This window comes from Thermobia domestica, chromosome 11 (assembly GCF_964235325.1).
Source record: "Thermobia domestica chromosome 11, izTheDome1.hap1.1, whole genome shotgun sequence".
Taxonomy (NCBI): Eukaryota; Metazoa; Arthropoda; class Insecta; order Zygentoma; family Lepismatidae; genus Thermobia; species Thermobia domestica.
Window position 1 is genome coordinate 212974622 of NC_137464.1, and position 12790 is coordinate 212987411.

The 12790-nt window shown below is 35.4% G+C and overlaps 1 protein-coding gene across 1 annotated transcript in view; it reads left to right on the top strand.

Moving 5' to 3' along the window:
• The first annotated feature begins 12325 nt into the window (after window positions 1-12325).
• LOC145663737 (uncharacterized) overlaps window positions 12326-12790 on the top strand; it is a 32162-nt gene continuing 31697 nt past the window's right edge. The window contains exon 1 of the mRNA XM_081729820.1: window positions 12326-12398. The gene's annotated coding sequence lies outside the window, so the exon portion shown is untranslated. The remainder of the gene's footprint in view (window positions 12399-12790) is intronic.

Sequence of the window (12790 nt, forward strand, 5' to 3'; positions counted from 1 at the left end):
CTCGGTTCATTTTAGCACACTGCAGTACGCAGTATTAGTACTGTGTACTAATTTCATATACAGAATTTCAATGAAGATGGTTCTTCGTTAACTAATACCGTATCATGTTCTAATTACTTTTACATTATCCCCATCTAAAATTCTTGATCTAAAAATCTATGACCTAATGCCTCAATAAAATAGTATGGTTATGTCTCATACGAAATGTCTTCCTTTCATCCGAAGAAACATTATGTCTGTTTCCCTCTACCACTATTATTTCTTCCCTACATAAATTACTTATAAGTATTCGCTTTCATCCGTCTACTTTACCCTAAAACCTAGATATATAATACTAGCGAAACAAAATAATCTCACTGATAATGTTAGTATAAAAACGTTCCAACCTGTATGTCACATACGCACGTAAAATTACATTCTTGGTACTAATTCTTGTTCTCCATACTGTCTAATATATTCCGATAATTTAATGGCTAGCAGGGCGCTTTTCGTACACGTAGGTCCAAGTTTAATTCACGGTGCTTCTTTCATATAAACAATAGTAATCGTTTTACTTTTTAAACTAGTTTCGCATCTTTCATAGCCAAGAAGTGTAAGCCTAAGGCGTTAAAGTGAAAAACCATATGCTCTATACCTACAAAAGGCGCTTGTCAGGCATTCAATTAATGAAACTGAGACGCGACTTTGAGCAAAATAACATTTCCTCCCATTTACAACACAAAAATCCTATCTATTAGTTTACGACCGCTGTAGATCACGAGGTAAATATACCGTGTTTTAATTTACGTAACAGTTTTAAACACGAATAAATCTTCTTTGTAACTACGTGGTTAGCGTATGTACCTCTGGTGTGGGAGACTCGAGTTCGATTCCCGGCGAGAGGTCATGTGCTTCGGGGTCCACGTTCATCAGTAGGTCCATGTCTCACATAACTATGGTGCTAAAAAGGGACACCAAACTCCAAATCAAATACGATTATTTGTACTTTCAAGGAACTATAAGAAAAAAAATCTAAATTTTCTCATAAAATGAATACAAAAGAATCACAAAACATATCACATACCAAGCTTTATTCAGCTCCTGCATTTCACAAACTGAACATTCTTCTAGATGCGCCTCAAAATGAAAATGGTTGGGAACCACTGACATATGCTAACAAATATAAAAATATTATTCGTCGAGTGGAGGAACTTATGTTCAGTTCAATAATACTAAAGATAAAAACAAGCAAAATTCAAAGCAGGTGTAGGTTACCCAGTTCCTTTCCCCTACTGTAAATGTTAATACCATACAAAAATAATAAACAATTAATACTATATTACATAAATAGTCAGTTTCACCCATCATTTAATGGTCTTTTCATGTAACACTAACTTCTTATATTCTGAACAGATGCTAGGATTCTATGAGCAAGAAAATAATCGCATATTTATTATGAAATTTATCTGTCTGTGTGTCTATGAAACTATTGTTTTAATATGTAAAATAATAACTGCGTCTAGTCCTGACGGAGAGGTCCAAACAATCCAAAATACCTTGCTATTTTTTTTATTGTATTTGGCTTTCGGCGCGGAAGATCATGATTCAATTCCCGGCAACGTCACAGGTTGTGTTCAATTTTAGTGCCATATAAGTAAAAAACTCCATCAAGCAAAAAATTAGCGTACGGTTTTCCACGTAGGAGAGCCCTGGTTCAAATCAAGTGCAATGACCAATATTAAATCCCTGTAGCCTCCATATTACATTACACTATACATTAGTTAATTTATAATTCCATAAAAATACACAGAGTCATATGGTTTTCGATGCCGGAAAATCCGCAATCAATTCCCGATAAAAAACAAACACTTCCGTCCTCCTTATACTCCCAACAATTACAAGTGTTTACGTGTATTTCATTTCCAATGTCCCTTCTCATATGAAAAAAAAGAAAACATAAACATAAAACAAGAAAAAAACAAAGCCAGTACTTACAGATAAATTCTTCTTCTCTGTTAACTTCTATAAAATACAATTCACCAACTCAAACGCATCGTGCACTTTTATTTCTTCAAATGTAACCACTTGATTTGCATCAAAGTTTGTATACCAACGAAAATAAATCCAGAAAGTTCTACCAAATTCTAAAATCTTCTCACTCTCCGTAACTCATATATAACATCCTCTGTGTCGCCCAACCTCCCCTGCGGGCACTTATGTTAAAACAGATGGCGGTCTCTTTTCTTAAAGAACCCTTGTCGTTCTGAATTAATTTTCCTGTCGCGTCCTAAACCTGCCGGGATGCAGTTTTGTTTGTCTGTTGTTTACCCAAACAATTAATCTTTAAAGGATTGCGTTTCCGTTTCAAAAAAGTCTTTCAAAATCAAACGGTTGACATTAATTATACACTTCAAAAACCATGCGTGAATTCTTTACATTATTAATTACTTCCTTTATATTAAAATGTCCACCCTACCCAAAACTAAATTAACATTATTTTCACATTTAAACCCAAAACAATTTATTTTCAGTAACTAATGTTGTTTTCTTTAAATTTGTCGCTATAATTCAAAGCACTACAAAGTCTGTCAATTCAATTCATCTAATGTCACACCCTCATTACAAATGCATTTACTTATCACTTTATATATGGGCGAGCTCTGTTTAGACATTCAAAATGTTACAAAGTACACAAAAATAATTAATCAACATGAAATACAAGCACAGCCAACCATTTCGTTCAATTTCCTATTTAAAACTTTATCAAAAAATAATTCATCCTGTCACTTTAACATGCTCTACAAAGGAACGCATATAAAAGAAAAGTGAACAAAAAATATGTAGGTAAGGCAAAATAATGAAACTACAGTCCTGTACAGCATAATTACATGTTAGTAATTGTTCCTAAAGTACCGGTAATAATTCAAGTTCAATTAAAACATTTATTACTTCAATGAGAGTACTTAGAGTAATTACAATATTCATTACTTCAACAACAGTATGTACCAAAAGTGTAAGTACTTTCAAGGTCAAAAAAAAGGACGTTTACAGATTATTCTACTTGCTCCTGAGGGAAGTCTAGTTAAAAATTTAAAGCTTTCTTGCTTCAAACTTAGAGGGGAAAAGTAATCTAATGCACTTAGAATGTGCAGTACTCGATTGGGAACACTATTGCGGTACCCCAGATTCCCAACTAACTTGCATATATATATATATATATATATATATATATATATATGTGTGTGTGTGTGTGTGTGTGTGTGTGTGTGTGTGTGTGTGTGTGTCTTTCAGCATATAAAACTTGGTTATGGGTAGGAGAAGATAAAAAAATACAAAGAAATCGCACCGAGGCTATACCATCCGGGTATTCATGGACGTATCATATCACTTAATATCTATTTTTACAACAGAAGTTGGAAACGTAAAGAAATAAACTAGTACTCAATCAACTTCAGAACATATTGCTTAGTTCCAGAAACTTAATGCAAACTATTCATTTAATAATTAAGCGCGAGCCCGAGCGCAAGCAAGGGCAAGCCTCAATGAAATAAATGAGCGCGTGCCAAACTGAGGAAACTGAGCCCGAGCGCGAGCCCAGTTGAAAAAAATGAGCCCGAGCGCGAGCCCAGTTGAAAAAAATGAGCCCGAGCCCGAGTGAACGCGAGCCCAGTGCAAAATGGCCTTCTATGAACAAAAGTCATTCCGTCAAGTCTTTTCCCATCTGACTTTAAACATGACAATGTAGACACTTTTTATCTAAAAAGTCTCTACCACAAGCAGGGCAACAATGAGGCACACTCGCTTCTAAACGTAGCGCTATTTCTATCTGGAAACATTCATGAGAAACATGCAAATATTATATTCATTTGCATTATTATTTTTAATAATTATGTGGAAGTACACAAGAGAAATTGTCTACTGCAAATAAATGAAAGGAAGAATATGACCAATCTATAATCTTGCTATGACATCAACTTTTCATCTAGAGGACATGGCTAGTGATGTGAGGTGGAAAATTTTCCGCGGAAAATTTTCCATTTCAGAAAATTTTCCGGAAAATTTTCCGCTATATTTTTCCGGAAAATTTTCCGTTCTAAAAAACTATCAGTAATCAAGTAACAATTCCTCAGCAATCATAAAATTGGTTGAATTCATGTACAGAAATGTTAAAAAAAAGAAAGATCGTTTAAAGAATCTGAAAATTTTCATAGCTCAGACAATTTTCAGTACTATTTAGGAACAAGTTAAACAATTTTTCATGAATCGAAATATTTTCTGTGTTGTATGGAAAAATTGAAGAACTTTTTGTGAGTCGGAAAATTTTCATCATTTTGAAGAAAAAAGTAAAACAACTTTTTGTGAATCGGAAAGTTTTATTGCTCTGTAGAAGCAAATGAAAGGAATTTTTATGAATCGGAAAATTTTCATCACAATGTAGAAACAAATGAAAAAACTTTTCATAATCCGGACAATTTTGGATATTATGTACAGTGATGTTTAGTGGAAAATTTTCCACTATATTTAACAGCACATTCAGGTACAAAATTGAATTTCTGTAGAGGAAAGTTAGTCAGCAACAAATTATAATTTTCCAATTAGCTTTCGGGAACCGGAAAATTTTCTAATATTTCAAGTTGGGAAGTAAAATTTTACACAGTGTTTCTCTCTCTCTCTTCATCTGCGAGCTCCTTCGTTGCTTAGCGCTTAGCATACGCACCTTCGGCTTGGAAGACCTGGCTTCGATTCCCAGCGGAAGCTCGTGTAGTTCGGATTCCACGTTAATCAGTTGGTCCCGTCTTATGTAGTCTCGCTGCTGAAAGGGACGTTAAACTCAAAATTAACTCAATTCAACTACTCTCTCTCTCTCTCTCACTCTCTATCTCTCTCTCTGTGTGTATATGTGTGTGTGTGTGTGCAAAGTGCAGAGAACACACACTGAGTTCGCAGAGTACAAATATCCCATTCTATTATTTAAAATTTCAATTTATTAAAATTCATACATATTTCCGATTCATAAAGAAACATACTCCACTTATTCCTACATCGTTGTTTAGCCGTAAAATTTATTGGTAATAAATATTGTCTTAAAAAGTTTCATGAAGTGAAAATCTAACGATTCTTCATTTCAAGAATGTTTCAAATACTTCAATGCGTTCTTCCCTCAGAATTCACCTTTGATCTTACAATATTAGATTTCGACAGTTTAATACGCATAAGACTGTTTTCTCATAGCTTTACTACTTTTATAGATTTACATACTGCAACATTTATAAATACGTAGATATAATATAAAGTGCCTACTGTAAATTTTTGACTACCCAAAATTCAAGTTTAAGGAACTCATGAAAGCAAATACTGACCATTTTCTGGAAATAAACATTTATTTATTTATTCATATATTCATTCAGAAGACAAAGTGAAATATAACTAATAAGGAAGCTGATTTGTGTAGTTGTTCTTCCAATAAAATAATAAAAGAAACATAAAAAGCAGCACTATTAGCGCTACATTCTAAAGGCATGTTCCCTGCACTTTACACACAGACACACACACACACACACACACAGAGAGAGAGAGAGAGAGAGAGAGAGAGAGAGTATATTTTTACTTCCCAACTTGAAATATTAGAAAATTTTCTGGTTTCCGAAAGCTAATTGGAAAGTTATAATTTGTTGCTGTTTAACTTTCCTCTACAGGAATTGAATTTTATAGCTGAATGTGCTGTTAAATATAGTGGAAAATTTTTCACTAAACATCACTATACATAATACCCAAAATTGTCCGGATTATGAAAAGTTTTTTCATTTGTTTCTACATCGTGATGAAAATTTTCTGATTCATAAAAATTCATTTCATTTGCTTCTACAGAGCAATAAAACTTTCCGATTCACAAAAAGTTGTTTTACTTTTTGCTTCAAAATGATGAAAATTTTCCGACTCACAAAAAGTTCTTCAATTTTTCCGTACAAGACAGAAAATATTTCGATTCATGAAAAATTGTTTCACTTGTTCCTACATGGTACTGAAAATTGTCTGAGCCATGGAAATTTTCAGATTCTTTAAACGATATTTCGCTTTCTAACATTTCTATACATAATTTCAATCAATTTTATGAATACTGAGGAACTGTTACTTGATCACTATTTGTTAACGGAAAATTTTTCTCAAAAATATAGAAGAAAATTTTCCACCTCACATCACGACTAAACAACGATGTAGGAATAAGTGGAGTATGTTTTTGAGTCGGAAAATTTTCCGTTTCAAAATTTTCCGGAAAATTTTCGTCTGTACAGGATAGACAATTTTTCGGTTCCTGAAAACTTATTTCACTTGTTCCTACATAGTACTGAATATTGTCTGAGCCATGAAAATTTTCAGATTCTTTAAACGATCTTTCAATTTTTAACATTTCTATATATGAATTCAATCAATTTTATGAATACTGAGGAATTGTTACTTGATCACTGATATTTGTTAAGAACGGAAAATTTTCCGGAAAATACAGAAGAAAATTTTCCACTTCACATCACGGCTAAACAATGATGTAGGAATAAGTGGAGTATGTTTTTATGAATCGGAAAATTTTCCGGAAAATTTTCTGGAAAATTTTCCGGTAAATTTTCCGCTTCAAAATTTTCCGGAAAATTTTCATCACTGGACATGGCAGATATTATTTTAAATATTATATTCCTCCCAAAATGGTCAAACACCAAATTCAAAATAGTTGTTGTTAAGGAAGCTTGTCCTCCTCCCTCGCGTGCCCTCGTTCTCGCGAAGGAAATTGTTCTTCGCCATCGCGCACTCTCGCCATCGTAGTAGAAGTTACCCTCGCCTTCGTACACTCTCATCCTCGCGCACCAGTGCCCTCGCAGTGACAGTTGGCCCTCGCCCTCGCAGTGACATTTGGTCCTCGCCCTCGCGAAGGTAGTTGTCCATCGCACTCGCTCACCATGGCCCCCGTGTTGGGAATTTCTCCTCGCCCTCGCGTCATTGTGGGCGAGGGAATTTGAGGGTAAGGATGCCCTCGAGAGGGCTACCCTCGCGAGGGTAAACATCTCTGGTAAGGACTGAGTGAAAATGGGACCTCCACCGAGCGTCATAGGGACGTGTATGTTGTACGAGTTCAAACTGGGATCAAACGCCGTTGCAGCCGGACAGGTGATATGCTAGCCAATTGGTGAGGGTGTCGTGACTACGTGGACAGTTTACTGGTGGTTTAACATGTTTAAGGACGGTAATGAAACACTCGAAGATGCACCACGTGCCGGAAGACCAACACATGTACAAAATGAAGATCTTCAGGCAGCAATTGAGGCGAACAGTAGCCACACATGTGAGGAACTGGGTCTACTATTCAGTGTGAGTGGAGAAATCATTCGGCAGCACCTCCATCAACTTGGGAAGCACTATAAAGTGGGTTGATGGGTCCTACATGATTTGACTCCTGGCCAGAAGGCAACGTGAGCAGATACCTGTGTTTCTTTGCTGTCTCGTCTTAAGAAGGAGCATTTCTAGACAGGGTGTTGACATGTGATCCTGTACGAAGCTCCACTGCGCCGTCAGCATTGGTTACCATCTCATGAACAGGTTCCAAAACAGCCGAAACCAACAATATACTAGAAGAAAATCCTCCTGTGTGTTTGGCGGACTGCTCGCGACATCGTGCGTCGTGAACTTCTACCAGCTGGTCAGAACATCAATGCAACTGTATACTGTCAGCAGTTGAGCCATGTTCAAGAAAAAGTCAAAACTCTGGAGCCTGCACTTCTGAATCGCAAAGGGAGCCTCCTGTTACAGAACAACGTTAAGCGCCACGTGAGTAGGATGACTCAGGACACCATTCTACGCCTTAGATGGGAAACACTATTGCATCCACCATACTCCCCGGACACTTAACTGTCCGATTATGATATGTTCCATTCCTTGGACAAGCATCTTCCAGGTACGAATTAGGTGACATATCGATGTTCGAAGGTGGTGGGTGAAAAAGTGACAAAACTTTCTTGGTTACCTTTATATAACAAAAATTTTAGGAAACCAAAAAATAGATCAACAGATTGCTATCTTGGGTCCAATAATTAGTTTTTGGATCAGGGGCTACAAAACTTTGAATGGTCCCTAAATCAATGTTTCGTATTTTCTACGGAGTAAGCACATCACACTGAGTTAACTGATAGTTTGAGTTTTGCGACAGCGGCAGTTTCGAAATCTTTGAGTTTTACGTCCCACAGATATGCCGGCTAGGCTAAAGGAGACGGTAATGACGAGAAATGAATAAAATGGTGGAATGAAGAAAGTGGGAGAAAACGGGAGAACATCGAGGATATCCACGCACACGCTGTTTGTCCACCACAAAATTCACTTGGCGCGAGCTGGGATCGAACTAGGGACCCCATCCACCAGAGGTGAACGCTCTACCACTGATCCACCGCGGCCCCAGTTTCAACAAGATGGTAACTTTTGATTTGGTTTTCCTTTTCATACCTCTCAATAACCCCCGTACACATCTAGTTTTGCCATTTAGACACAAAGAACGACCGCACCTCGTCCGAAAGTCTAAACAATCCCTTTCACCTCGCAGCTGATAAATAAGAGAACGTAGAAATATTTACCGTAACTGGTACACATATTTTTTGTTACACTAAAGGAATAGATGGGTCCCTGGGACCCAGCATAAACTATATAGGCCTTATGCAGAGTCGTTCTGACGCGTGATTAGTTCCATACTAAAGAGAGCGACTAACATATGTTTCCTGCAGTAGTCAGGGCTTTAGTATGATGCTAATCATACTTCAAAACGACTCTGCATAAGGCGATATATGTTTAACATAATACACATATATTCAAAGATGATTATAATACTTGTGCATGTACATGTGACTTTCTTGAAAATATTGACACTCTTGTTTTGAGAGTTTTTAATGAAATACAAAATTTACAAATAAATACTCTATAACCTATTTATTAGTACTCGAAGGTATACATAATAAAATTAAGTGTGATTTTGACACCATAATTTTACTTTAGGATTCATAAAGTTATCATTATGTTGAACTCGACAGTCCATTATGTCATCTTATTGCAATAATTTGATTGAGTTCTTAATACAGTAAAAAAACTGCAATGTGTTCCGAAAGTAAATTAAAATGTAGCATTTGTAAGGGTGATGGCAATTCTGATTTTGATATTTGCAGTGCTTTACCTATTAGCCCAGGTAAATGGCATTTCATTATATTATGTTGTGGTGTTCTACCGTGGATTGAAGGCTTATTTGTCCAATTTTATCGATTCTTTTCATATATATATATATATATATATATATATATATATATATATATATATATATATATATATATATATATATGTGTGTGTGTGTGTGTGTGTGTGTGTGTGAGTCAGTAACTAATTGAACGTCGCTTTCGTCTGCACTTGTTTCAGACTCAGTTTCGTGTTCACTGCACTCAAATTCACTTTTAGATCCACTAATGTCTTCATCGAAACTTGTCACTTCACGAAATTCATATTCTACTTCTTCCTCTACAATAATGTTAGCACAAGCCACTCCTCTGATCTTCTGAAGCACTTCTAAAAATGTTACTCTAAAGGAACATATGGGTCCCAAGGACCCGAAAAAAGCCAGTTCGCAGAAACCGTAGACACAACAAGTATAATACCTACCTTGTACTGTCTGAACGAGAATTGCAGCGTACACAAGTACTGCGATAATCACTGCAGCACTGGCAACACAAGCGGAAAGAGAGGCAAGATAAAATTATCTTGGGTCCCCAGCAGTGTTCAAAGTGGGAAGAAAAACAGAGGCGGTATGTTTTATTACGATTTTGACTCAACATACCGGCTATTTAAATATTGTCTTGATCGCTGAAAAACCAGAGACGGTATGTCCTTATTACTGAAAAATCAGAGGCGGTATGGCATACCACCGCATACCGTTTCCCTTCGACCACTGGTCCCCAGATCCCATGTATTCCGGTTACGGGTTAATAACAAGACAAACAGCTGCGTAGTTACGAGGCCTCGTTCAGCTCGTGTCACGAAGCAATTACCCATATGCTTTTAATGTTAGGTGAGTTCAGCTGTAACTTTTTTAATATAACGAATACGAGTATTTTCATGATTCTTTTTGCTACTCATAAAACCAATTATGAAATTCTGTTATTTGCAGAAATATAAAGGGTATTTGTGTTTATGTTATTTAACTTTATAACATACATGTGACTATAGTTTATCGATAGTTATAAATAGACGGAAAAATTTTCAACGTAAAACATGGAAACATCGAAATACTCAGTATTTAGCCATACTCAGAAAAGCTTAGGTAACTAGGGAACACAATTAGCATTAAAGGATGCGTTAATGAACAAAGGTAGCTTCTATATCTGTAAACATGTGTTACAACTTATCTCATCTAAATAAATGAGAGCGACGGGCGATGTGTACATATTCTAGAGCCCTACTTGATCCTAAATTTAATTATTACAATCTCGTTCTTTTTAAATCTTCGTATGTCGTTAATAATTAAATAACAAAGATTTTAATGTTATAAAGATCTCAGTGGCAAATTCTACAGCAGCAGTTTGTGATCATGAGTTCACCTTTGTACATAGAAAAATTGGAGAGGGAGAAAAGGATGGGCGAGAAAAAATATTGAGGTGGCGCTTGCCCCTCCTCGCCCCCTGTAGCGCCGCCACTAAGTGTTATCCCAGTTTAGGAATTCATATTTAAATTCATGAATTATGACTTATTTCTTCTAGAAGTGGTCTACTAGGATCTTATTAATTGTTTCTTATAGGAGGAGTTGCATTCATGAGTGAATATTCATGTTAGGAGGTTTATATGAAGTAGCTATATCGCACGGACATGTGCCGTACAAACAACAGTTCGAGAAACACGAATCAACCCTGTGCTACTTGATAACTAGAAAGTACTAATGCTATGTAACTCAGGCATAAAGTGGTTGTTTAGCAACTGTACAAAGCAACACCAATAGCATGTCACTGAAATGACTTTTCACCATGACACGTAGTTGATTTAACGACTACCATTTTAACTTTTTACTCAAAAATGATATGAAGTAGCAGCAGATTATGACAAAATTTAACACAGAGCCATTGTGTTAAATTGACACAGTCATTCCTTATTGTGAATGAAAAATATAAATGTTAGTGTTCATTTTCTTACTTTCTTGCAATAAAATTGTTAATGATAAAAATATTTGTAGTAGCCTATTTTTGTATTGTAGTTTTAATTTATTCGTATTATGTAGCTAATTCATTTTACTAACGGAAAACAGTTTCATTTATGAGGCTATGTTGTTCGAATCTTATTTTATTAGTATAAAAAAATCCATGTGCATACTTGTAATGGAAGGACTCCTTGGAGGTAGCTATTTAAAGAATTAATCCCTATTGGATTCGCCTCCATCTACTACATACCTGTATTATTAGCCAAAAGTATCTGTATAATCCAGTTCTCATTTTCATTGACTGCCCACCCACAAACAAAGCCTGCCATCCCTCCACACACTCTACCACACAATTCTGGCTTTGTGCCTGCATCTTTTCCAAACTTTACACCATCACTTATTGCTTTCCTGAGAGGAATATTTGTTTTGTGGTGCCGAACAAAATTAAGTATATATTGTCGTCGTCACTAAGAGAACATTACAGATATTCATTTTTATTTTATTTTTTTAAAAAAATGTTACTGATTGCCATTTCGAAAGATATGAGTCCATAAGTGGTGAATAATGAAAATACTCTCCGGACAAGGTTGGTTGCTCATGATAAGGCCAGGGTTCTTTTTATGTCAAATACAAGTTTCAGCAAATCATTATTATCATAAATAAATCATCATAATAAGATGGTTAACAAAATTTTAAATACATATATTATTTTCTTAGCGTAAACACCATGGGCGTCTCTGGCGGAGGGGACAGGGAGGACACGTCCCTTTTAATTTTTTTGTTAAATGGAAAAAGATGAAGGCTTATTATTCAGAAGAACAGTTCGATCAGGGAATAGATTAATTTAATAAAAAAAACTCCTAATACGAATAAAGTTACACTGATAGATGTCGCTACATGCACTGTCACTTGACTGCCTAACCCTAATTACTACGTAAGTGACGTGTGTTATGAATAATTGCATTAAAATATGACGGAGTTTGAGGTGGTTCGTAAGTAAACTAAAATAATAAAATGAAATAAAAATAAATAAACGTAAATAATTTGAGGTATTAATTAAGCACGATTTCAACATATAGTGTAACAGTGGACAGAAACCTTGGGCGAAATAAAAAATAACAATTGATTAGAAAATAATTGTTCTGCCTTGGTTATATTGAATTTGTTACTATCCAATTTCCATGTTAAATTAAAAAGAGTTAAATGGAATTTTTAGGTATGTATATACCTTAATATGTTACGTAAACTATCTTTACATTGTATAGAGTATACTTTTAAAAATATTTAGCATTTTGGATAAATTCATTTTTTAAGTAATGTAAAATTTAAGGCGAATTGTAAAGAGTGAAGAATTCGATTCGTTCGCATGTTCTTGGTGAACAATTAGAAGATGAACAGGATCTTTGTTTTAGCCAACCAACAATGAGGTTAAGCCGTGCTATTAACAATCCTATTTACCGTCTTGGTACATGATAAGTTGAAGAATTTCATTTAAAATCATAACAGCAAATCATATTGGAAAACAATCTCGTTTTCCTGGCCAATGAACGTTGATCCCGATCATGTGCTTCTTCTACCATGAAGTACGTCAATCTGGGTTTCCTCTAT